The sequence below is a fragment of the Pseudophryne corroboree genome, chromosome 9 (genome assembly GCF_028390025.1).
Source record: "Pseudophryne corroboree isolate aPseCor3 chromosome 9, aPseCor3.hap2, whole genome shotgun sequence".
NCBI classification, from domain to species: domain Eukaryota; kingdom Metazoa; phylum Chordata; class Amphibia; order Anura; family Myobatrachidae; genus Pseudophryne; species Pseudophryne corroboree.
Window position 1 is genome coordinate 271,325,340 of NC_086452.1, and position 25,547 is coordinate 271,350,886.

Sequence of the window (25,547 nt, forward strand, 5' to 3'; positions counted from 1 at the left end):
CAGTACCCAAAGTAAGAGTGCTGCAAAGAAGGCTAAGAAGATATTAGCATGCATAAAACGGGGAATTGATGCAAGGGACGAGAGTATTATACTCCCATTATATAAATCACTAGTGAGGCCACATCTTGAATACTGTGTGCAATTTTGGGCACCATATTACAAAAAGGATATCCTGGATCTAGAAAAGGTTCAGAGGCGGGCGACCAAACTAATCAAGGGCACGGAGACGCTGTAATACAAGGAAAGGGTTGCAAGGCTAGGTATGTTTACATTGTAAAAGAGGAGACTAAGAGGGGACATGATCAACCTCTACAAATATATAAGGGGTCAATACACAGAGCTTGGGAGGGACCTGTTTTCTATAAGATCAGCACAGAGGACACGTGGTCACTCGCTTAGGTTAGAGAAGAGGAGTTTCCGCACATTGAGGCGAAAAGGTTTTTTCACAGTAAGGACAATACGTGTTTGGAATTCCCTGCCTGAGAGAGTAGAAACAGCGGACTCAGTCAACACCTTTAAGAATGGGTTAGATAAATTCCTTTTGGATAAAGATATTCAGGGTTATGGTGCGTAGTCATGCATTATAGTGAATATAACTAGTCCTAACATAAAAATAACTAGTCCTATAATAAGACTGCATAGGAGACCACAAATAGGTTGAACTCGATGGACAATTGTCTTTTTTCAACCTTAGTTACTATGTTACTACTACTAATAATAATAATAAAAGGAAGAATAATTTTATTTATATACTGTACATAACCCTCATTCTCCAATAGGACTCAAGGCACTCAACAGAATGAACATGAGGCCCGATTTAGCATGGGTTGTAGTAGTGTGAAAAAAACGCACAACCACAACCCTTTTCTCTAACATGCGGGGGGGGGGGGTTGTCAGCACAGGGCATGCCGATACGCTTGCATGATTAGGGTTGCCCCCTGTACATGCAGCCTAGCTGTGAAGTCAGTCAGAGGGCGTCCATCTTTTGGGTCGCAGCAGTGTCGACGCCCCATTACCTCCCCCCCCCCCACCCCCACCGGCTCTTAAATAATCACAGTTTAAGACCTCACACATGTGCAGAAATACAGAAATTGCCAAATAGCTATTTCTGCAATTCTGCGGGGCTAGCTGAATTAGACCCGTAATACAGTACAGAAACAATCAAGTACAGAAAAGCTTTTCATAAAATACAATCAACCAAGCAAGTGTTTTAAAGAAGATTTATTTAGGTAATTAAGTTGTGCTTTGAGTGTATGAATTGGCAAATGTAGGTGCGGTGAAGGTGCTGAGGGAGCCTGCCATGTTTCTTCACATGAGTTTTGGATACACTTTTATTTTCAGCAGTAATTATTTTCTTGAATACACGTGCCTGCATATACTGTGTAGCCAAGTACCAAGCACAAGTATGAGTGATGCCAAGAGGCCAAGAGCATGCACCCTCTAATGGTTAGCCAAGCCTCTGTAGCAGCTGGGCACACCCCTAATAATGGGTCCCTACTAATACATTCCACCAGTAGGCCCTTAATGCCCAAGTCCGACACTAGCTACCCCTAAAGAAAATTCAAGAGAAAAAGAACTGGGAGAGCTAAGAGATTAAATTGGAATTAAATATAATTGTACAGATGCAATACAAATACATATAATGAAAATGTACATAAAAAAGAAACAAAGTTCTACAGTGTACTTTGTATCAAAATTAGACTTCAAAATTATATGATGTTGCAATGCCAAAAAGGAAACTCCAAGTGAAATTGTAAATACCCACAAGAAGTTGGTTGTAATAATAGGATTTTGGTACTTACCAGGTAAATCTTTTTCTTTGAATCCATAGGGGTCACTGGAGTACTCTTGGGATATGGACAGGCATTAGCAGGGATAGTCACATTTAAATATTTAAATTCATAACCCTATACCACCTCCATACTCCCAAGATCCCTCAGTGTTTTTTACCGAGCCGAATAGGAGCGATAGAGAGAAGGTACATGTAGAATTACATAAAACATTATAACATAACTGACAACAATGTAGTTGACACAAAACATAACGGACAACTATAAAGTTGACACAACAATAGCTAATAATCTCTTAGCATTGAACAAGTCAGAGAGAATGTGTTACCATAAAGTCCACTGAACTAACCACAAACCAGGTGAAACTGCTCTGGGCAGGCGTCCAGTGACCCCTATGGATTCAAAGAAAAGGATTTACCTGGTAAGTACCAAAATCCTATTTTCTTTTTCATCCTCTAGGGGTCACTGGAGTACTTTTGGGATGTACCAAAGTTTCTCCCTTGGATGGGAGAGCTGGTTGGCACCTATAACACCAGACGGCCAAAGCTAGACGCTAATGCTGCAAATGTATCAAACTTGTAAAAGCACAAAAACGGTTGTTGACTAGCATGAAAATACGCCTGACGTATGATCAGCTTAATCCATCTGGCCAAGGTCTGCTTGGAAGCTGGCCAATCCAATTTGACTGTATCATACAAAATAAACAAAGTATCCATTTTACGTACAGATGATATTTGGGCTACATAGACGCGTAGTGCTCGTACCACATCCAACGTAGCTGAAGTCCCTGTAACTTCTGATAACACAGGGACTAAAATTGGTTGATTGATGTGAAAAGAAGATACTACCTTTGGTAGAAAAGCGAGATTCGTCTGAAGCTCTGCTCTATCAGCATGAAACATCAGATATGGTGGCTTGCATGACAAGGAACCCAACTCTGACACTCACCTTGCTGAAGCTAAGGCTAATAGAAAAACTGTTTTCCAAGTGAGAAACTTAACATCCACTTGTTGTAAGGGTTCAAAAACTGATGATTGCAAAAAATCTAAAACCAGATTCAAATTCCAAGGCGCTGTAGGTGGTATAAATGGAGGTTGAACTCTGAGAACACCTTGCAGGAAAGTGTGAACTGTTGGCAAAAGGGCCAAATGTCTTTGAAAGTAAATTGATAAGGCAGAAACCTGCACCTTTAGTGTAGACAATCGTAGTCTTCCATCTAACCCCATCTGTAAAAATAGGAAAATACAGGATAACCTGAAAGATGATGTCGGGAAAACTCTGTGGTAATGTGCTGCTGTGACTGGCTTCCTAGCACATAACATGGTTGGTATAACCATTTCTGGAATGCCCTCTCATCTCAAGAGAGCGATTTCAACAGCCACCCCATCAAACGCAGCAGTGCTAAATTGGTGTACAGGAACAGACCCTGCTGTAGCAGGTCTGGACGTATCAGGAGCGTCCACGGTTCATCTGCGAGTAGACCGCGGAGATCTGAAAACCACGCTCTCCGAGGCCAATGAGGTGCCACTAGTATGACTGTCATGGACTCTCGTTTGAGCCGCTTTAGCAACCGAGGAAGCAGTGGTAATGGTGGAAACAGATACACAAGGCTGTACGGCCACGCTATTGTGAGAGCGTCCACTGCCACTGCCTTTAGATCTCTTGTTCTGGACACATACTGGGGTATTTGATGATTTTGACGAGATGCCATGAGATCTACCTGTGGTTAACCCCACCGCTGGACCAACATCTGGATTTAATGTCCATTCTCCTGAATGGAAATACTAATCACTGAGATAATCCGCTTCCCAGTTGTCCGCCCCTGGAATGAAGACTGCCAACAATATCACTTGGTGATGCTCGGCCCAATTGAGGATTCAAGCAACTTCCCACATGGCCATGTGACTGCGAGTCCCTCCTTGTTTGTTGATATATGCGATTGCCGTCGCATTGTCTGACTGATCCTGGACAGTCTGACACTGGAGCATGTGAACTACCTGTCGCAGTGCGTTGTAAATGGCCCTGAGTTCCAGGACATTTATCGACAGTTATCTTTCTCGGTCTGACCACAGACCCTGAAACTGACAATTTTGGACCACTGCTCCCCAACCTCTGATACTTGCATCCGTCGTCAGAGTTATCCAATTCCAGACTCCGAACCTTTTTTCTCATTGTGAGATTGTGTACTAGAAGCCACCAGAGTAGCGATACTCTGGCTCTTGGAGACAACTGCACCAACTGATGGATTTCAAGATGCGAGCCTGACCACTGTGCTAGAAGATCCAGTTGAAACGGCCGTGAGTGAAATCTTCCGAACTGGAGTGCTTCAAAAGACATCACCATCTTTCCTAATAGTCGAATGCACAAAAGCATCGAGACCGTCCGTGGTTTGAGCACCCGCTGTACCAGATGACGAATACTCTGTGCTTTCTGTTCTGGTAGGTAAATTCTTTGATCCACCGTATCAAAAATCATCCCTAGGAATTGAGGTCTTTGAGACGGAATCAGGCTTGATTTTTTTAAATTGACAATCCAACCATGCTGAACTAGTACATTGTAGGTTAGCAAGTCATGTTGAAGGAGTATCTGTTGAGACGGAGCTTTGATGAGCAGATTATTTAAGTATGGAACTATTATCTCTCCCAGACATCTGAGATGAGATATCATCACAGACATCACCTTTGTGAATATCCGAGGCTCTGATGAGAGGCCAAACGGTAGACCTTGAAACTGATAATGGTTTTGTTGTACTGCAAACCTCAAGTACGCTTGATGCGGTGGCCAAATTGGAATGTGTAAGTACGCATCCTTGAGATCCAGTGAAATCATGAATTCCTGTCCTAAACCTGCAATCACTGACCGCAGGGATTCCATCTTGAATCTGAAGTAAGTGACGTACTGATTGAGCCCCTTCAGATTCAATATCGACCTGACCGAGCCATCCGGCTTTTGTACTACAAAAAGATTGGGATAATAACCTTGACCCTGTTGGTGAACTGGAACCAGAATCAAAACTGCTGAATCTACAAGAGACTGAATTGTGGTTTGCAGAACCGCCTTCTTGTCTCCCGACAAAGGTAGACCTGTCTTGAAAAAGCGCAATGGTGGAAGACAATCGAACTCTATTTTGTAACCTTTGAACACTAAATTACGGATCCACCCATCTGTAGATGTTTGAGACCACGCCAAGTGAAACGTCTGAAGGCGTGCACCCACAACTGAAGATCCGAGATGGGCTGGAAGCCCATCATGCCACTGGCTTGTCAGCGGTCTTTGTGTCCTGATGATGGTTAGATGTTTGTTGAAAACCAGATCCTCTACCACGTATACTCTGTATGGTTGTTCCTCTAGCACAGCCTTGAAAGGACTGAGGTTTAAAAGATTTGAACTGTGGTCCAGCGTACTTCCGTTTAGGGACGGCAAGGAAGGAAAACAGACTTTCCCCCTGTGGCCTGAGAAATCCATTTGTCCAATTCAAGACCAAACAACATCTCACCAGCGTAAGGCAATGCTTCTATTCCATGTTTGGACTCTGCCTCCGCCTGCCAAGAATGCAGCCAAAGTGAAATGCGAGAACTAACATGGCCGACATCCATAGAAGCCGTACCTAGATTCCCGGCTGATTCACAGATGTGATCAGCAAGAAGTATAAGTTGGTCCAAGGGAAGATCTTGTTGTAGGACCAACTTGAGCTGTGTTGCCCAAGCAACTACAACCTTGTTAACCCAAACACCAACCAAAGCAGGTCTAAGCAACACCCCTATTGCTGTATACATTGATTTAAACATGGTTTCCAGCTTACGCTCTGATGGATCTTTAAGCATCATAGCAGCTGGTACTGGAATGGTTAGCTTCTTAGAAAGTTTTGACACCGAGGAATCCACGGCCGGTGGATTTTCCCATTTGGCTGTCATAGACTCTGGAAACGGGTAGCTAGACAGAAAACCATTTATCCAGATTCTTCCATGCTTCAGTTAATTGCTTATTAATAGACTATGAATAAGGAAAACATACCGGTGTTCTCTGTTTTTTAGCAAATAACAACTCATCATATGAAAGAGGTTCTTCAGATTCTGTAAAATTTAGAACCTGACATACTGCCCTAATGAGGTTATCAATGGCCGAGCTATCAGAAACTTCACTATCTGACTCCGGGGCCACTTCACCTTCCTCATGTTCTTGAGCAATTAGATCTGACATTGAATTGTCAGAGTACAACATAGGTGAAACTGGTAAGTTATAAGACTGGTAAGTTATACTGTGGCCGTATTTGCAAGACACACTGTGCATGTGGTAGCTCCCTCAGGTAACACATTCTCACAGACCGTGCAGCTAAGTTGCTTCTTTGTATTTGCGTTAGCCTTACTCATTTTGTGACAGACACGTAGAGAAGAGACAAGTCCCCATGACTCAGTAAAATTATTGTGTATTAGGCAGACGTGCAGTACACGTAGGACATATTCAATTAGTGAAAACCTGTGTACAGAATCCCTACTAACACCCCAGCTCCCAGTGGTTGAGTGTAGTAGTTCTGGAACACACTTTCTGCAAAATGAACCAGGAAGTAAGTTTAAAAATGGTCTCTTGACATGTTACAACTAACATAGACCTATTACAGGGTTAAGTGATATATGTATGTATGTATGTATATATATATATATACATACACATATATACACTAATACCAATATATAATTTGCAGCATAGTTTTAGCGGGCATTAACTCCCCCTCCCCCACAACCTCCTGGCATGTCATACCGCGGCAGCCGTCTGCGGTCAGCCTCCCATCCTCTCCCCCCTCCTGTATGCAGAGCTGCGGCCGCCAGCTCTAGGCTGCCATCAGCTCTCTCTGCAGATTGTGATCTATGGCAGTGCTCCTCTACTGAGCACCGGCAAGCCACCTGCTGCGGCTGCAGCAACTACCATCCTGGACCCAAGCTTCTTATTAAGGTGGGAAGGGATGAAGTGTAAAAATAAAAATAAAAATAAAAAATTATTTCAAAAGAAAAATACTGTGGAACCTTCACATGTGCTCTATTCCTTGCACTGAGCACAGAAAAAATACTGAGGGATCTTGGGAGTATGGAGGGGTTATAGGGTTACAAATTTAATTATTTAAAGGTGCCTATACCTGCTAACGCCCGTCCATATCCCAAGAGTACTCCAGTGACCCCTAGAGGATGAAAAAGAAAAACAGTTGAAAAAAACTGTACATACTTGGGGGGTATTCAATTGTTTGAAAAGGCAGTTGAGAGTCTGTTTTTTCCTATCTAATAGACAGGAAAAAACAGATCCCCAACCGACTTTTCAAACAATTGAATTCCATCCTTGATCTTGAAGTTGTCTAAGATAATTAGTGTTTAAATTATGTAATCAGGCAGTAAAAGCCTATGCTGGCTAGGTGTACTCACATGAATATAGCCGATTATTAAAGACTGTTGCCCATAGTAACCGGTATGATTAGAAATTGATCAATAACCTCTAAGTGGTGAAAAAAACCTTTGGATGTCTAAGCACTATGTAGAAGATTAACTTTTATGCGCTGTACCTGGATGGTGATTCGGACAAGACCACTTATGAACAGGATTGTCCGATTGATGTGTACCAAGGTCACGGAAAAGCTGGCCAAGGTGTAGCGAACATGTGTCTCTCACAAATCGAGGTGACTAAACCGCACTGGAGATAGCCATCTGTGATTGCTGTGTAAGTAAAAAGTAATTTTTTAGTTTATGTTGTTATTTCTTGGGGGTCTTTACATGTGATGAGTACTAGGCTTCTATTGATTGATGTCACTTTGTGAAGTGCCTCATGGCCGTAACTAGGGGGGGCTAAGGGGGCATGTGCCCCGGGTGCAGGATTTGACGAGGCGCCAAGGAGTTACAGAGGAACAGGGGGTTTTTTTAGGTGTTTTTTTTTTTACCGGCAGTGCTGTGCTGCTCCAGTGAGGCACCAGACAGCACCCTTGGCAATGTCTTTGACCCACCTGTCTGCCCACAGCTGGCTCCAATGTTGTGCAGGTGAGCTCCAGTACCTGGGATCTCTTCTATGCCGGCTACTGTCTTAAACTCTCTTCTTTGCCATGCAGTGCTGCGACTAGCGTGCAGTGCACTGTACAAGCTATAGAAGCACACTGTGCTCTTAGTTAGCAGTATCAAGCTCCGCTTTGCCTCCCAGATGGGGGGATTTGGTGTAGCTTATAGGAGGATGTAGTTTAGTGATGTAGTGTACCATATAGGGTATGTAGTGTAGTAATGTATTGCAGTATAAAGGGACATGTAGTGCACTGATGTGGTGTAGCATATAAGGGGATGTAGTGTAGTGATGTAGTGTACCATATAGGGTATGTAGTGTAGTAATGTATTGCAGTATATAGGGGCACATAGTGCACTGATGTGGTATAGCATATAAGGGGATGTAGTGTAGTGATGTAGTGTAGCATATAGGGTATGTAGTGCAGAGCATAGGGGCATGTAGTGTAGTGATGTAGTTCAGCGTATAGGGGATGTAGTATAGTGATGTAGTGCAGTGGATAGGAGAATGTAGTGCAGTGACGAAGTGTTATGATATAGTGCAATGTATGGGGACACACAGTAGATCATGTAGTAGTTGAACACGCTGGCAAGGCATGTGACGCATACTGTAGGGCATTTGATGCACATAGGGGAATATTGTCCAATAGTATCTCCTTTTTCAAATTTCCTGGTAATCTGAAATTTTAGTCTGACAGAGTTTGTTTTACTGCTGATTTTTTGGGGGGGCGCAAACTATTGCCTTGCCCCTGGTGACGAAAATTCTAGTTTCGGCCATGAGTGCCTGATAGATTTTTTTTATGTTTTCAATTTTCAATTATTGTTTGTTGTATGAACTTATTTGTATTAGAACAGTGTTTACTTTTGAATGGACCAAGTAGTATTATCATGCCAGAATGGATGATGGCAAATGAATTGGTTTATTGCATGTTTTGTCCCTCTGTGTATTTTTGAGATCTCCGGGTAGGCACTTAAGGTGCCCATACACATGTACGTTTTGGGCTGATTTCATCTGATTCGACAGATCAGGCCTAGAAATCAGATGAAAAGTGCAAATCACAGGTGTTTTACCTCCGATTCTGATCTGTTGCGCAGTCCCATGCTCATCGGATCGGAGTCGGAGATCGCAAGGGCGGCATTATACATTTTTCGTATCCCGGAGCTTTGGCCAGGATCACATACAATACATCATATGCAAAAGGACCGCACACGATGTATTGTATGTGATCCTGTTGTCTGGGAAGCTACCGGGGAGCTCAAGGGAATCCTATGCGACTTTTCCCCTCGGGGAAGTCACATAAGTGTATGGGGACCTTTAGCTTCAACATTTTGGTGTCTATATCAATATGTTAAATAGGTCCCCAAAGCTTCTAGAGAAGTATTGCAGAGTGGATACATTAGCTTATAAGTGTTGGAGTCTATAGTACCAGAGTTGATAAATTGTTGAACAGGTGTATCCTCACACAGCTATCCTTTTTGCGCCATATGATGCGAGAAGCCTGGCATGGTTTAGATGCTCTTGCACTGGTAACGATTCCTTCACTTTCATACTTTTTCCTGAATTTCGGGTCTGATTTCCATCATAGCCCCATACAAAGTCACTTATAGGGCCGAATGTAATGAAGTCCGAATGCAAGTTCCTGGCTGTACTGGGACTTTTTTTAAAGCAGCGATCATGTACAAGGCAAATCCTTTGATGCCTCTTCAAGACTCTGGGTGAAAAGTTCCTGCATCGTCATGAGATGCAGAAGAAGATGCAGAGCCACCACTTAAAGCCAAGACCTGCATTTTTCCTTGCAACTTTCATGTTTCTCTGCAGCAAACTTTCCTATTGATGTTTTTTCCTTCACCTGTGTAAAATTAAATTGCTTCTTTGATTTTACATTCCCTAACTTAAGCTCTACGTAATAGACTTCGTCGAAACCGGTCGGGACGCTTACACCAAGTACTGAACGAGCGGCCGCATGCTCTGTGACCGAGTGCGTGGATGAAAGCACAGCCGAATGCAAACCACTAAGAGTTCCCCTGTCTGAAACACTGCTGGGCGCGATCCGGAGACGTTTCCTGTGGGGTTTTGGAGGAGGGAGCCGGTACTATTTTACCTCGATGTATGTGAGCTTTTACTTTTTTATTAGTAAAAGATTTCAAACTTTGCTCATTTGTGCGCCTTCCTTTTTTCTGCTTTTCCACATGTACCTAGCCGGCGGATCGGCTTTTCAGGAATTGGCAGCACGTACACCGATAAAAAGAAAGGACTGATTATTTGAATTTGGACTGAGAGTAATATCCCATGCGCAGTTAACAACTGTGGTAATAGAAACAATAGGATTCAGATTTGTTAGAGTTCTAAATGAAATAAAAAGGGAACATGAAATGCGGATAATTTGTACAATGGAAAGAGCAACACACAAAAATCCATTGTATTCCAATAGACAGTGACTTACTATGTGACTAAATTATGTGGAACTGTGCACTGTGGTGACACAGCAGACTTAAAAAGTCTACATTTTTGTATAGTAGGCTGTATGTGGGATGTAGTTGGGATCCCAGTGGTCAGAATACCAGTGCCGGAATCTCAACAGCTGTCAGAATGTTGATGCCAGTATCCCAACAGCCAGAATTCCGAATGTAAGTATACTGGGAAGTTTAGGTTAGCCTGGGGGTGGGGGGGGTTAGCTTTAGGCTGCGGGAATGGAGGGTTAGGGTTAGGCTGCAGGGAGGGAGGTTAGGGTTAGGCTGCTGGGAAGGAGGGTTAGGTAGAGCATTACCTGCCTCCTGCACCCCAAGCAGTCAGGATGCTGGTGTCAGTATTCTGACCGCTGGCATCCTGACTACCAGTATTCCATACCCAACCCCTGTGTGCTGCCTGTAGCCTTAGAAAGTCCATTTACACAGGCTGCATATGTATGTACAGTATGTGCCTGTACATCCCCACCCAACTTCTGATTCCACTGTATTCTCTTTCTCCTCCATGCAGTTTCCTCCACTACAGAAGGCAGAATTCAATAAAAGTAGCATTCCCCCTTCTCCCTTGCCAACACCTGACTCCACCCACCATGTTTGTTGAATATGACCATGTAACTGAACCTAAAGTGGCAGATAAGCAAAGTTTGCTGCTTTAAAGTTTTGCTTAGTATAGTATCTCAATGGGAAACTTTGACATATGTGCACTGTGAAAAAAAGGTTTAGAAATGAAGAAAAATGTGTAATTGACCTTCGCTCAAGCTATAGACAAATTTAAATTTACAAATACCCATGCGTTTGCTTGCCTCCAATTGCAACACTATGTTAGTACGGTACTTCATAGCCTCTCCCTGGCTGACTGGAGTAAAGCACTAGACTCTGCTTACCTACTCCCACACCAACCTCCCAGATCGATTCCCTCCTATTATTCTCTCATATGTGCTCCCCTCTTCTCTCGCAAATACCGTACAGGTATAACATACTGGCATCTCCAAACCTTCAGCATACAGTATTATCTACTCTTTCTTATTCCTTAAATGTTTTATCTGTGACATCTTACAGAGAGAGGATATATAAAATATTATAGAGGATATCTAATAAAATGAGCTAATGTGATAGGAATTGATGACTCCTCTAAATGTCTTTTAAATGTGCAATTTCTCCCTCTATGCTGTTTCATTGCCCCTGGAGCTGGCACTCGATTAAATGGTTTTGGGTGCAAGTCAAACAGTATGTTATATGATACCTAGCACAATCATTCCCACTGACCCCTGAGTGGGCAGTTTTAGGAGTTTTTTGATACTGATACTCACTTGACTACTTTGACACTTATCAATATTATCTCTACTGTCGCCCACAAGTGTATCCTGCAACAATGGCTATACCTCCTCCATCTCTTACTCTCTTTAAGGAAAACATTTTTGTACATTTAAAATGGATTGGATTGAGATCTCCTTACACAAGGAAACTCAGGTTAAGAAATTATTTCATATTTGGGGAAGATATATTGAATCTCTGCCAAATTATATTAAGTCTCATACATGTGCGTGTTTTCAATCTACAGAATGGGATGAAACCCCAAATATCATCAGGCAATCCCCTGATACAAACTACTGAACCTTGTACACCTAAAGTTTAGACTTTTACTACTAATATGCCTGGAGTTATTATCTTCTCCCAGGCTCACTGCACACACACCCTTCCTTATCCCCTCTTCCTTCCCCTCTGTTCATTATCTCTGTCTTGTTACTCTTTTCCTCTTTTCTTTCCCCATTCATGGGACAGAATTTAATGAAGTCCAAGTTCAGCGGCCATGCAGAATGCCGGCATCCTACATGACTGCTGAACTTGGACTTCATTACATCCCAAGCCCTTGTTTTTGTTTTGTTTTTTCTCTTTTTACTTACATTATTTTCTTTAATCTTTAGTAAGATTAATAAGTATGACTGTAATGTTAAAAAATAAAAATAAAATAATAATAATAATATGGAAAACTGGAGATTGGATGATGAATATTCACGTGGGATCATGGGGCATATCTGGAGACTTCACGCTCTTCTTCATCTTCTCACACCTCCATCGAAAACACATTTATGAAACTTTTTGACACACTATATTATACTATATTCCTGCTTTGTAACATTGTTGCGATATGATTCCAAGACTGTAGAATCTTTCACTTGTCCAATATAACTTTATGTATCCATTGTAATATTGATTGTTCTATACGTATGTTATCCAACACCCAATGCTGCAAGCATGGCGGTACGGGGTGGTACTGCGTACCAGTAAGAAATTGCCAGCCGGTACGCAGTACCGCCGGCTGATGGCCATGCTTGCAGCCTCTGCTGTGTGAGGAGAGGAGTGGAGAATGCAGCGCGCACCTCTCCTGCCTCTCCGTGCTCAGTCCGGTCTCCGGTGGCATGAATCTCAAATGAGGTGCGGATTCGCCAATCAGAGCTTGTGGACCAGCAGCCGCGGCTTCTGATGAACTGCTGGGCCACAAGCTCTGATTGGTTCATTAGCCAATGCCTCATTTGAGATACATGCCACCGCTGGATACCGGATTTGGACTGAGCACTGACGGGCAGGAGAGGCACGAGCTGTACTCTCCACCCCTCACACAGCAGCAGCAACAGCAGCAGCAGCAGCAGCGGTGAGCAGCATAGAGGGGGGGGGGAGATATGGACTGTGGTGGCATTTGTGTATCTGGCACTGTGAGGGCATTTGTGTATCTGGCACTGTGGGGGCATTTGTGTATCTGGCACTGTGGGGGCATTTGTGTATCTGGCACTGTGGGGGCATTTGTGTATCTGGCACTGTGGGGGCATTTGTGTATCTGGCACTGTGGGGGCATGTGTGTATCTGGCACTGTGGGGGCATGTGTGTATCTGGCAATGTAGGAGCACATCTGGCACTATGAAGCATATCTGGCACTGTGGGGGCATATCTGGCATGGTGGGGGCATATCTGGCATGGTGGGGGCATATCTGACACTGCTGGGGGCATATGCATATCTGGCACTGTGGGAGCACATCTGGCACTTTGGGGGCATATATATGTTTCTAGCATTATTTACCCATTTTCATTGGCCACGCCCATTGTTTGGCCTTTGACGTGCATACACAGTACCACTAAGAATTTTTTTCTACTTGCAGCACTGCCAATACCTCAATTAAAAATACTGATATAAATAAATAAAAAATTAAGGAAAATATGAACCAAATAAGTTTGGGAACCAATGCAGTAAGCAAATATGTTAGTGTGTACTCCAAAATACAACCAGAGGACTTAGATGGAATCCCACACTCCTTTGCAGATTTTAATATACTGACTGACTCATTGTTTTATTTCAAAAAGAGTGGGATTCATTGTCTATACATTAACACAAAACTGACTTTGATCAGTGTTAACATTTAAAAAATAATAAGGAAATAAAAACAAACAGCATGGGTACAGTTTTATTACTTGTTTTAACAAATAGTACAGACAAATAAAGACAATTGTCTACATAATATCCAACATTTTTACAGACAAAAGCTAACAAACATAAAAATTAATTATCCCCATCTGTCATTTTCACAAATAATAGAATAGGCTCTGATGCAATATACTGTAATTCAGTTTAAAAATAAGAAATATGTATAATATGTTACATAATGCCCCTCACTAGCGTTCTTTTATGGAAGCTTTTACCTCCAATATCCCTAAACCAGATAGAGATCCCGTATTAGCAGAATCTTATTGTCCAATATCGCTTCTAAATACTTTAAAATATTATCCTAGATTATTGGCAATCGATTGCAAGTGATAGTGGCTCTCATTCCGAATTGATCGCTAGCTGCTTTTGGTCGCAGCGCGGCGATCAGGCAAAAAATCTGCATTTCTGCGCATGCGTACGGGCCTCAGTATGCACGCGCAAAGTACTTTCATACTAAACTATGCAGTTTTAAACAAGGTCGAGCAAAGCTTTTCAGTCGCTCTGCTGATCGCTGAGTGATTGACAGAAAGTGGGCGTTTCTGGGTAGTAACTGACCATTTTCCGGGAGTGTGCTAAAAAACGCAGGCATGTCAGGTAAAAACGCAGGCGTGCCTGGAGAAACGGGGGAGTGGCTGGTCGAACGCAGGGCGTGTATGTAACATCAATGTAGGAACTAAACTGTCTGCAGTGACGGCAAGATAGCAGTAGGTTTGGAGCTTCTCAGAAACGGCATGAACATTTTTACAAGCAGTTCTGATAACCTTTTGTTCGCACTTCTGCTAAGCTACGATACACTCCCAGAGGGCGGTGGCTTAGTGTTTGCACTTCTGCTAAGCTACGATACACTCCCAGAGGGCGGTGGCTTAGTGTTTGCACTGCTGCTAAAAGCAGCTACCGAATGATCAACTATGAATGAGGGCCAGTGCCGGATCTGTTGACGTCACATCAGTCGGGGTTTGTGAGAGGCAGACATTCTGCTAAGGCTATTAGAATGGCAATAGCAGCAGTAATAACTGGCTCTAAAGGTAATAATATAAATGAGTTTCCGCACCAATAAGTAGTCAAGTCGAGTAATGATATAGTATTGAAAAAAACAACTCACAATTTTCTAACTGCTGATATTGCTAGTTATCAAAAGTTGGTGGTGCACCAAGGGTACAGTAAGATACTACTGGTTGGTCAAAATATGAAAGACAAGAAAGAAAGACCCTCTGTTGGCGCACTCATTAAGAAAAACCATAGAAGTTAAAACCTAACTTTTAATTAAATTTATATAAAAATGTTAAAGTTACTAAATATTAAATAGGTCCTTTGTCCACTATACCATGCAGAATTGCAAACTCACATCCGTTACATATCCATGGTAAACAGACAATCTGCAACTATGAAATTCAATACGGCTTTATAGCCTAATATACAGCAGGATTACAATGAAACCCTGTATTGGGAAATCAAACAACGGCGCCCTCCTAGTTTGTTATAAATCCTATCACTCCATAAGTGAATATAATAGGAGTATCAAGTACACAAATATACAGTAGACCGCAGTGTCACATGATAATGAGTATAGGGTACAATAAAAAAGGGGAAGGGAGGAATTTAGAAAAATGTATGAATCTGCTGTCAACATTAGGCTGGATTATAATTCACCTAGCACTACTACACCGGATATTCTCTGGGGGTCACCCTCCAGGTACTCATCCGGCCCAGCACTTTATCGCTTCCAAGATCGAGCGAGATTGGGCATTTTAAGTGTGGTTTGGTAGTAGAAAACACTTCAGTGTCTAATCCAGGATCGTTGATGACAGTTCATGAATAAGAACAGTTAAGAAAAAATATATATAACTATTTGAGAGGAATAAAAAAAGTGGATCTGCTGTTTGCGTTAGACTGTGAGATATCTGTCAGTTATCAACCATACAGAACCTCACCGAATCGCCAATGAGAGTCCTGAATATTGGGCCTAATTCTGAGTTGATCGCAGCATCAAATTTGTTAGGAGTTGGGCAAAACCATGGGGGGTAATTCCAAGTTGATCGCAGCAAGAATTTAGTTAGCAATTGGGCAAAACCATGTGCACTGCAGGGGAGGCAGATTTAACATGTGCAGAGAGAGTTAGATTTGGGTGGGTTATTTTATTTCTGTGCAGGGTAAATACTGGCTGCTTTATTGTTACACTGCAAATTAGATTGCAGATTGAACACACCCCACCCAAATCTAACTCTCTCTGCACATGTTAAATCTGCCTCCCCTGCAGTGCACAATGGTTTTGCCCAATTGCTAACTAAATTCCTGCTGCGATCAACTTGGAATTACCCCCCATGTGCACTGCAGGGGGGACAGATATAACATGTGCAGAGAGAGTTAGATTTGGGTGGGGTGTATTCAGTGGCGTAACTACTGCCTCCGCAGTCCTCGCGGTGGCTTGGGGGCGAGGGGCTGCGGGGGCGCCACTGACTTAGAACAGATTGACATGAGGACGAGCGTCCGCAGGTCAATCTGCGGTCTCCTTCCCTCCGCTGCTGTAAGGAGGGACACGGAGCGCACAGCGCGCGCCTCTCCTGTGTCCCTCCCTGGCTCTCCGGCTGTCTAATAAAGGAAGTGCCGGTTCGTGAGCTCTGATTGGCTCACGAACCGGCACTTCCTTTATTAGAGCGGATGGAGAGCCAGGAGGGACACTGGAGAGGCGCGCGCTGTGCGCTCCGTGTCCCTCCAACACAAAGGAGGGGGGGGGGGGAGAGCAGGCACTGTGGGGGAATATCTGGCACTGAGGGCATATACCTGGCACTGTGGGGGACTATCTGGCACTGGGGGGGGCATATACCTGGCACTGTGGGGGACTATCTGGCACTGGGGGCATATACCTGGCACTGTGGGGGAATATCTGGCACTGGGGGAAGCAGGCACTGAGGGGGCATATGTGGCACTGTGGGGGAATATCTGGCACTGGGGGCATACACCTGGCACTGTGGGGGAATATCTGGCACTGTGGGGGAATAGGCACTGAGGGGGCATATGTGGCACTGTGGGGGAATATTTGGCACTGGGGGGAGCAGGCACTGAGGGGGCATATGTGGCACTGGGGGGTATATTTGGCACTGGGGGCATGTACCTGGCACTGTGTGGGAATATCTGGCACTGGGGGGCATATACCTGGCACTGTGGGGGAAATATCTGGCACTGGGGGGAGCAGGCACTGAGGGGGCATATGTGGCACTGTGGGGGAATATCTGGCACTGGGGGAGCAGGCACTGAGGGGGCATATGTGGCACTGGGGGGGGGTATATTTGGCACTGGGGGCATGTACCTGGCACTGTGGGGGAATATCTGGCACTGGGGGGGAATATCTGGCACTGGGGGGAGCAGGCACTGAGGGGGCATATGTGGCACTGTGGGGGAATATCTGGCACTGGGGGCATATACCTGGCACTGTGGGGGAATATCTGGCACTGGGAGCATATGTGGCACTGGGAGCACGACCCTAGCAACAAGCACTACCCCCTAGCAACGAGCATGACACCCAGTGCATGAAACCCCTGGCAACGAGCATGACATCCAGTGCATGAAACCCCTGGCAACGAGCATGACACCCTGAGCATGAAACCCCTGGCAACGAGCAGGTAATTTAAAAGTAATTAGAAGCCTTACTGTAGAACTTAATGTGTAATGGGCATTACGGTGTGTGGCATAATGTATCACGGACATTGCGGTGTGTGTCATAATGTGTCAGGCATTATGGTGTGTTGTATACTATATCACGGGCATTGTGGTATGTGGTATAATGTCTCGGGGTCATTGCGGTGTGGCATAAGGTATAACGGGCATTGCGGTATGTGTTATACTGTGTCACAGATACGGTGTGTAGCATAATGTATAACGGGCATTGCGATTCCTGTCATAATGTGTCACAGGCATTATGGTGTGTGGCATAATGTGTCGGGGGCATTACAGTGTGTGCATATTGTGTCATGTGCATTGTTGTGTGTGGCATAATGGCTAAGGCCATTGCAGTATGTGGCATAATGTATACTGGGCATTACTATAAGGAGGAAAAATGACAAATAATGTAAGGGGCATGAATCAGGATTATTTTTCTTTCCTGTGGTGGCTAACGTCTGGGCGTGCAGGTTGCAAAACTGGGGTATAAGGTAGTCTTTTCCTGCAATACCACGCCCCTTTACGCGAAGCCACGCCCATTTCAACAAAGCCACACCCCTTTTTTGGCGGCACGCGCATATTTGTCCCTTTACTACTGCCAATTATGGGGGGTATGGGGGGGGGGGGGCTGAAGAATTTTTTGGCTTGGAGGAGAAAAATTTCTAGTTACGCCACTGGGTGTATTCAAACTGAAATCTAAATTGCAGTGTAGAAATAAAGTAGACAGTATTTACCCTGCACAGAAGCAATATAACCCACCAAAATCTAACTCCCTCTGCAAATGTTATATCTGCCCCCCTGCTGTGCACATGGTTTTGCCCAATTGCTAACAAACTTGCTGCTGCGATCAACTCGGAATTACCCCCATAGAACAGTATGAAAGATGTATAAGAGTAGTGTTGATCCTCTTGTTAGTGAGAATAAAAATTAGAGTCTAAACCGACGTGGACAGATATTGGCAGGATGAAAGCAAAACTTTGTTTACCATGTTAATTAGGCAGAGTGACACCTGTGCCTAATTGACAGATGATTGTATAGCTAAAAGAGAAAATAAATATTGCTTTCAGCTGCCTCACTTATTATAATACGGAGGGTATTGCAAAACCATAGATGTAAATATCTACTGGGGAACTCAATCCACCACTTTATGTTCAGCTATCTGAAAGATATTTAACACTGCTGAGATGTTACAAATCAATGCATTGAAAAAAATATCAAATGCAATCAGGCATTTTGTAGTAGGCAAATATAGCAGTATGAATCAAGGAGATACCGTCTGGTTCAGACACAAGGAAAGTTTGTTAGCGATCAGCTGGCTAGATTTGTTGTAACTGAGAAGCCAATAGTGTCATTAAGTAGCACATTGAAACATGTAACAGTGTTATTTCACAATAGACACAGATATCTTCAAATGAAAAATACCGTCCTTATCAGGCTTTGCAATTTACTGGTTAAATTTGTTACAACTGAAAGGCCAATAGTGTTACTAAGTAACACCCTGAAACAAATAACAGGGTTGCTTCACAATGGATACAAATTTATTCAATGAAAAGTGACATAATTAGCAGGCTGACTGAATTATTAGCCGCAGAGAGTTTTATCTAGTCACAGGCAGGGAATATCCCTGTGCTGTGTATTGTGCCTTGTCAAATTATTGCACTAACTGAGGAACAAAATCAGAAAAATATATATATCAAGGTGGTTATACACACATATTACTGAAATCCCTTTATGCTACATCTTGTTCCCTTATTAATTTGCACTGATATTAAGCAGAATCCAAAAGTCCTGTACGAGGATCAGAAAGTACACAAAGCCATATGTGGTTATGAGGATACATTTATATATAAATGGCTATATGCATATGATGTGTGGCATTATTCATAATAGCGCATGCCCTGAATCCCCGCCTGGTGTGTCAATCAATTATTGGTGCCAAGAGGTTAGAGAGTATACATTACTACTCCCTGGTCGAGTATGCAGGGAGATCAGGATGAAAGCCGCTGTCGGTCCGAATAGGCGAGGGCGCCTGTAAGATCCTGCTGCCGGGCAGTGGCGTAACTAGAAATTTTTCTCCCTCAAGCCAAAAAATCCTTCGGAGCCCCCCCCCCCCCCCATACTCCCCATAATTGGCACTAGTAAAGGGACAAATAGGCGTGCGCCGTCCAAAAGGGGTGTGGCTTCGTTGAAATGGGCGTGGCTTTGCTTAAGGGGCGTGGCATTGCAGGAAAAGACTACCTTATACCCCAGTTTTGCAACCTGCACGCCCAGACGTTAGCCACCACAGGAAAGAAAAATTGTCCTGATTCATGCCCCTTACATTATATGTCATTTTTCCTCCTTATAGTAATGCCCAGTATACATTATTCTACATACTGCAATGGCCTTAGCCATTATGCCACACACAATAATGCACATGACACAATATGCACACACTGTAATGCCCCCGACACATTATGCCACACACCGTAATGCCTGTGACACATTATGACAGGAATCGCAATGCCCGTTAAACATTATGCTACACACTGCAATGCCCCTGATACATTATAGCACATACAATGTCTGTGACACAGTATGACACACACCACAATGATCCTGAGACATTATACCACATACCACAATGCCCGTGATATAGTATACAACACACCGTAATGCCTGACACATTATGACACACACCGCAATGTCCGTGATACATTATGCCACATACCGTAATGCCCATTACACATTAAGTTCTACAGTAAGGCTTCTAATTACTTTTAAATTACCTGCTCGTTGCCAGGGGTTTCATGCTCTTGGTTCCATGCACGGTGCCAAGGGTTTTCATGCTCAGGGTGTCATGCTCGTTGCCAGGGGTTTAATGCACTGGGTGTCATGCTCGTTGCCAGCGGTTTCATGCTCTTGGTTCCATGCACGGTGCCAGGGGTTTTCATGCTCATGGTGTCATGCTCGTTGCCAGGGGTTTCATGCACTGGGTATCATGCTCGTTGCCAGGGGTTTCATGCACTGGGTGTCATGCACGTTACCAGGGGTTTCATGCACTGAGTGTCATGCTCGTTGCTAGGGGATAGCGCTTGTTGCTAGGGCCGTGCTCCCAGTGCCACATATGCCCCCAGTGCCAGATATTCCCCCACAGTGCCAGGTATATGCCCCCCAGTGCCAGATATTCCCCCACAGTGCCAGGTACATGCCCCCAGTGCCAAATATACCCCCCAGTGCCACATATGCCCCCTCAGTGCCTGCTCCCCCCAGTGCCAAATATTCCTCAACAGTGCCACATATGCCCCCTCAGTGCCTGCTCCCCCCAGTGCCAGATATTCCCCCACAGTGCCAGGTATATGCCCCCAGTGCCAGATATTCCCCCACAGTGCAAGGTATATGCCCCCAGTGCCAGATATTCCCCCACAGTGCCTGCTCCCCCCCCCCCCGCTCCTTTGTGTTGGAGGGACGCGGAGCGCACATCGCGCGCCTCTCCCGTGTCCCTCCCGGGCTCTCCGGCCGGTCTAATAAAGGAAGTGCCGGTTCGTGAGCCAATCAGAGCTCACGAACGGCACTTCCTTTATTAGACCGGCCAGGGGAGAGCCAGGGAGGGACACAGGAGAGGCGTGCGATGTGCGCTCCGTGTCCCTCCTTACAGCAGCGGAGGGAAGGAGACCGCAGATTGACATGCGGACGCTTGTCCACATGTCAATCTGTGCAAAGTCAGTGGTGCCCCCGCAGCCCCTCGCCCCCAAGCCACCGCGAGGACTGCGGGGGCAGTAGTTACGCCACTGCTGCCGGGTACTGCTGGAAGACCAGTTACGCCCGTCAGGTGGGCTTGATAACTTCCTGGTGGCTGCATGCCCGTTGACGCTTATAACGCATTGGCTCCTCCTCCCTGGTAGTACCAAGTACTAGTGTCATTCCCGTAGCTAGGAATGAAGCATAACTTTATAAAACAAATCACTATATCGGCGCTATCACAATAAGCCTCTTTACATGTCAAAAAACGTCCCATTTGATGGACACAGCATGATAAAAGTAAGGTACCAATAGAATAATGGTCGAGTTCCAAAATCTTTAAGTTCTTTTAGAGCTTGAATAGTATAAATATACATATGCAGAGACAGATACCTTATTAAAGGTGGTATAGTAATATAAGATCTGTCTAGTCAGAGCGCCGTCTGTTAGCGATAATGCTCAAAACCTATCACCTAGTAAGCATGATAATAATGATAATAATACGCTTGGCTTGATGATAAGAATATTTTTATAATTTAATATTGCTGAGAGTTATAGCTATATCTTTGTATTAAGGATAAAAATATGAGCTGTAAAATAAAAACGAAAAGTCAGGGAGGAGGGAAGGGGGAGGGGGGGAAAGAAAGAAAGAAAGAAAGAAAGAAAGAAAGAAAGAAAGAAAGAAAGAAAGAAAGAAAGAAAGAAAGAAAGAAAGAAAGAAAGAAAGAAAGGAAGGAAGAAAGAAAGAAAGAAAGAAAGAAAGAAAGAAAGAAAGAAAGAAAGAAAGAAAGAAAGAAAGAAAGAAAGAAAGAAAGAAAGAAAGAAAGAAAGAAAGAAAGAAAAAGAAAGAAAGGGTGAAAAGAAATAATAGCTGGTGAATGTAATAGGTAGTATTTATCAAGTGACAATATATGTGCACATCAGTGGCGTGCGCGTGCGATGAGGTCAGAGGCTGGTGAGGCACTACAGCCATAATGTCCGCCGAATCCTGCCGATGACCCCTACCACCGCGGAGCCAATGCCCGCTACTGCCTCTGAGCCGATGCCTGCTGCCACCGCCAATGGCTTACAAACTTGCCCACCATCAACTGACCCAGCCCTCCGCCACTAATTTACATCTCAATCCGATGCCGCCAATGCCCGCTGCCTGCCTGCTCATCATACTTGTGATATATTGTACATTTTTATAGAAAAAAAATTTAAATTAGTGTTTGGGAAGGGAGTGGGAGGAGGACATGAATGCAATTTTGTTGTCCAGGGCTTCCATTAACTTAATGGAGAAGGGTCTGAATTGGTTAAAAAATGTAAAAAAAAAATGTGTGAGGTCCCCCTTCCTAAGTATAACCAGCCTCGGGCTCTTTGAGCCGGTCCTGGTTGTTTAAATACTGGGAAAAAATTGGACAGGGGTTCCCCGTATTTAGACAACCAGCACCGGGCTCTTAGACCGGTCCTGGTTCCAAAAATACGGGTGACAAAAGATGTAGGGGTCCCCCGTATTTTTAAAACCAGCACCGGGCTCCACTAGCCAGGGACATAATGCCACAGCTGGGGGACACAATTAAGTAGGTCCCTGCGGCCGTGGCATTACCCCCCCAACTAGTCACCCCTGGCCGGGGTTCCCTGGAGGAGTGGGGACCCCTTAAAATCAAGAGGTCCCCCTCCCTCCAGGCACCCAAGGGCCAGGGGTGAAGCCCGAGTCTGTCCCCAGCACCCCTGGGCGGTGGGTGCCGGGCTGATAGCCATAAGTGTGTATAAAAAAGAATATTGTTTTTTTGTTGTGGAACTACAAGGCCCAGCAAGCCTCCCCCGCTTGCTGGTACTTGGAGAACCTCAAGTACCAGCATGCGGGGAAATAACGGGCCCGCTGGTACCTGTAGTTCTACAACAAAAAAATACCCAAATAAAAACACCACACACACACCGTGAAAGTAAAAATTTATTAAAACACACTTACACACTCACACATACTTACCTACATCCAGTGATGCAAGTATGCGGGTACGCTCGGGTACGGAGTACCCTTAAGAATATGACAGCGGGTACTCAGTACCACCTGCCACACACTTTGCACCCGTGACCACCATTACCACAATTATAATGCACACAAAGTAACAAGACCATGGTGCTTGACCACAGTTTGTCAGGATTACTGGGAGCGCAACAGTGATATCATGACGCCACATCACACTTCCTTCTCTGGCGGCTGTGGCTGGGGTGAAGAGAGGAGCCTGATTGCACTTTCCCACAGCATCTCTTGCTGGTAGCATTCATTTCTAATATAATGTGGACACTACTATATATTTCTATTATACCAGGGGGACTACTACACTATATATTCCTGTTATAATGGAGGCATTATTATATATTGTTATTACATTGGGGGCATTACTATATATATTTATTATACTGGAGGTATCACTATATGTTTCTGTTATACTGGAGGTAGTACTATATATTTGTAGCCTTGCCTCCAGAGTGCAAATAAAAGGGGCTTTATAGTGTTGCCACGCCACTAATGTCATGTAGCCACTCCCACTTGCAGCATGTGGCCACGCCCCCTCACAACACATGGCCATGCCCATTTTCGGCACTCAGTACCACTAAGAAAATTTTTCAACTTGCACCACTGCCTACATCCCACGCCGGTCACGTCCACTTGTCCATGTAGAATCCAATAGGTGGTTCCTGTAAAAATGAGAGAGAGATTACTTACCTACATCCCACGCCGGTCACATCCACTTGTCCAGTAGAATCCAATAGGGCCGGTACCTGTAAAAATGAAAATTATACTTACAAACAAAGTAATCCACAGGAGGAGAGAGAGAGAGAGAGAGAGAGAGAGAGAGAGAGAAATAGAGAGAAATTAATGAATATTGGGGGTAATTCTGAGTTGATCGCAGCAGCAAGAAAGTTAGCAATTGGGCAAAACCATGGCCCTCATTCCGAGTTGTTCGCTCGCAAGGCGAATGTAGCAGAGTTACACACGCTAAGCCGCCGCCTACTGGGAGTGAATCTTAGCTTCTTAAAATTGCGACCGACGTACGCGCAATATTGCGATTACAAACGAGTTAGCAGTTTCTGAGTAGCTTCAGACTTACTCTGCCTGTGCGATCAGTTCAGTGCTTTTCGTTCCTGGCTGACGTCATAAACACACCCAGCGTTCGCCCAGGCACTCCCACCGTTTCTCCGGCCACTCCTGCGTTTTTTCCGGAAACGGTAGCGTTTCCAGCCACACGCCCCTAAAACGCCGTGCATCCGCCCAGTAACACCCATTTCCTGTCAATCACAATGCGAACGTCGGAGCGATGAAAATGCCGTGAGTAAACTTACTTTCATCATAGTAAAGTTACTTGGCGCAGTCGCAGTGCGAACATTGCGCATGCGCACTAAGAGAATTCTCACTGCGATGCGATGAAAATCTCCGAGCGAACAACTCGGAATGAGGGCCCATGTGCACTGCAGGTGTGGCAGATATAACATTTGCAGAGAGAGTTAGATTTGGGTGGGTTATTTTGTTTCTGTGCAGGGTCAATACTGGCTGCTTTATTTTTACAGTGCAAATTAGATTGCAGATTGAACTCACCACACCCAAATCTCTCTCTCTCTGCACATGTTATATCTGCCCCCCCTGCAGTGCACATGGTTTTGCCCAATTGCTAAAAAAATTCCTGCTGCGATCAACTTGGAATTACCCCCATTATGCACTCGCTGATGCGGGAAGACGTTAGCACAGACAGGGGAGAGTGCTGCTGCTAGCTGGGATGATGGAGCAGGCGCCCCCAATAGTTGTGAGCCTAGTAGCTATACCCCTAGTAGCTTTGCCCCCTGTAGCAGTGCCCCCAGTAGCAGTACCCCGAGTAGTTGTGACCCCTGTAGTTGTGCCCCCAGTCGCAGTGCCCCTTGTAGCTGTGCCCCCTGTGACTGTGCCCCTAGTAGTTGTGACCCCTGTATCTGTGCCCATTGTAGCTGTGCCCCTTGTAGCAGTGCCTTAAGTAGTTGTGCCCCCAGTCACTGTGGGCCCTGTAGCTTTGCCCCCAGTCTCTGTGCCCCCAGTAGCTGTGACCCCTGTCGCTGTGCACCCTGCAGCTTTGCCCCCAGTAGCTGTGCCCCTTGTAGCTTTGCCCCCAATAGCTGTGCCCCCTAGCTGTGCCCGTGTAGTTGTGCCCCCTGTCGCTGTGCCCATAGTCGCTGTGCCCCTTGTAGTTGTGCCCCCCAGTTGCTGTGCCCCCAGTTGCTGTGCCCCTTGTAGTTGTGCCCCCCAGTTGCTGTGCCCCTTGTAGTTGTGCCTTTTGCTGTGCCCCTTATAGTTGTGCCCCTTGTTGTTGTGCCCCCCAGTTGCTGTGCCCCTTATAGTTGTGCCCCTGTTGCTGTGCCCCTTGTTGTTGTGCCCCTTGTAGTTGTGCCCCC

At 44.8% G+C, this 25,547-nt stretch overlaps 1 protein-coding gene and 1 pseudogene across 1 annotated transcript in view; one reads left to right on the top strand and one right to left on the bottom strand.

Moving 5' to 3' along the window:
* PDE4DIP (phosphodiesterase 4D interacting protein) overlaps positions 1 to 25,547 on the top strand; it is a 1,081,329-nt gene that overhangs the window by 36,274 nt on the left and 1,019,508 nt on the right. The window lies entirely within an intron of this gene.
* On the bottom strand, positions 15,417 to 15,534 carry LOC134964843 (5S ribosomal RNA; annotated as a pseudogene).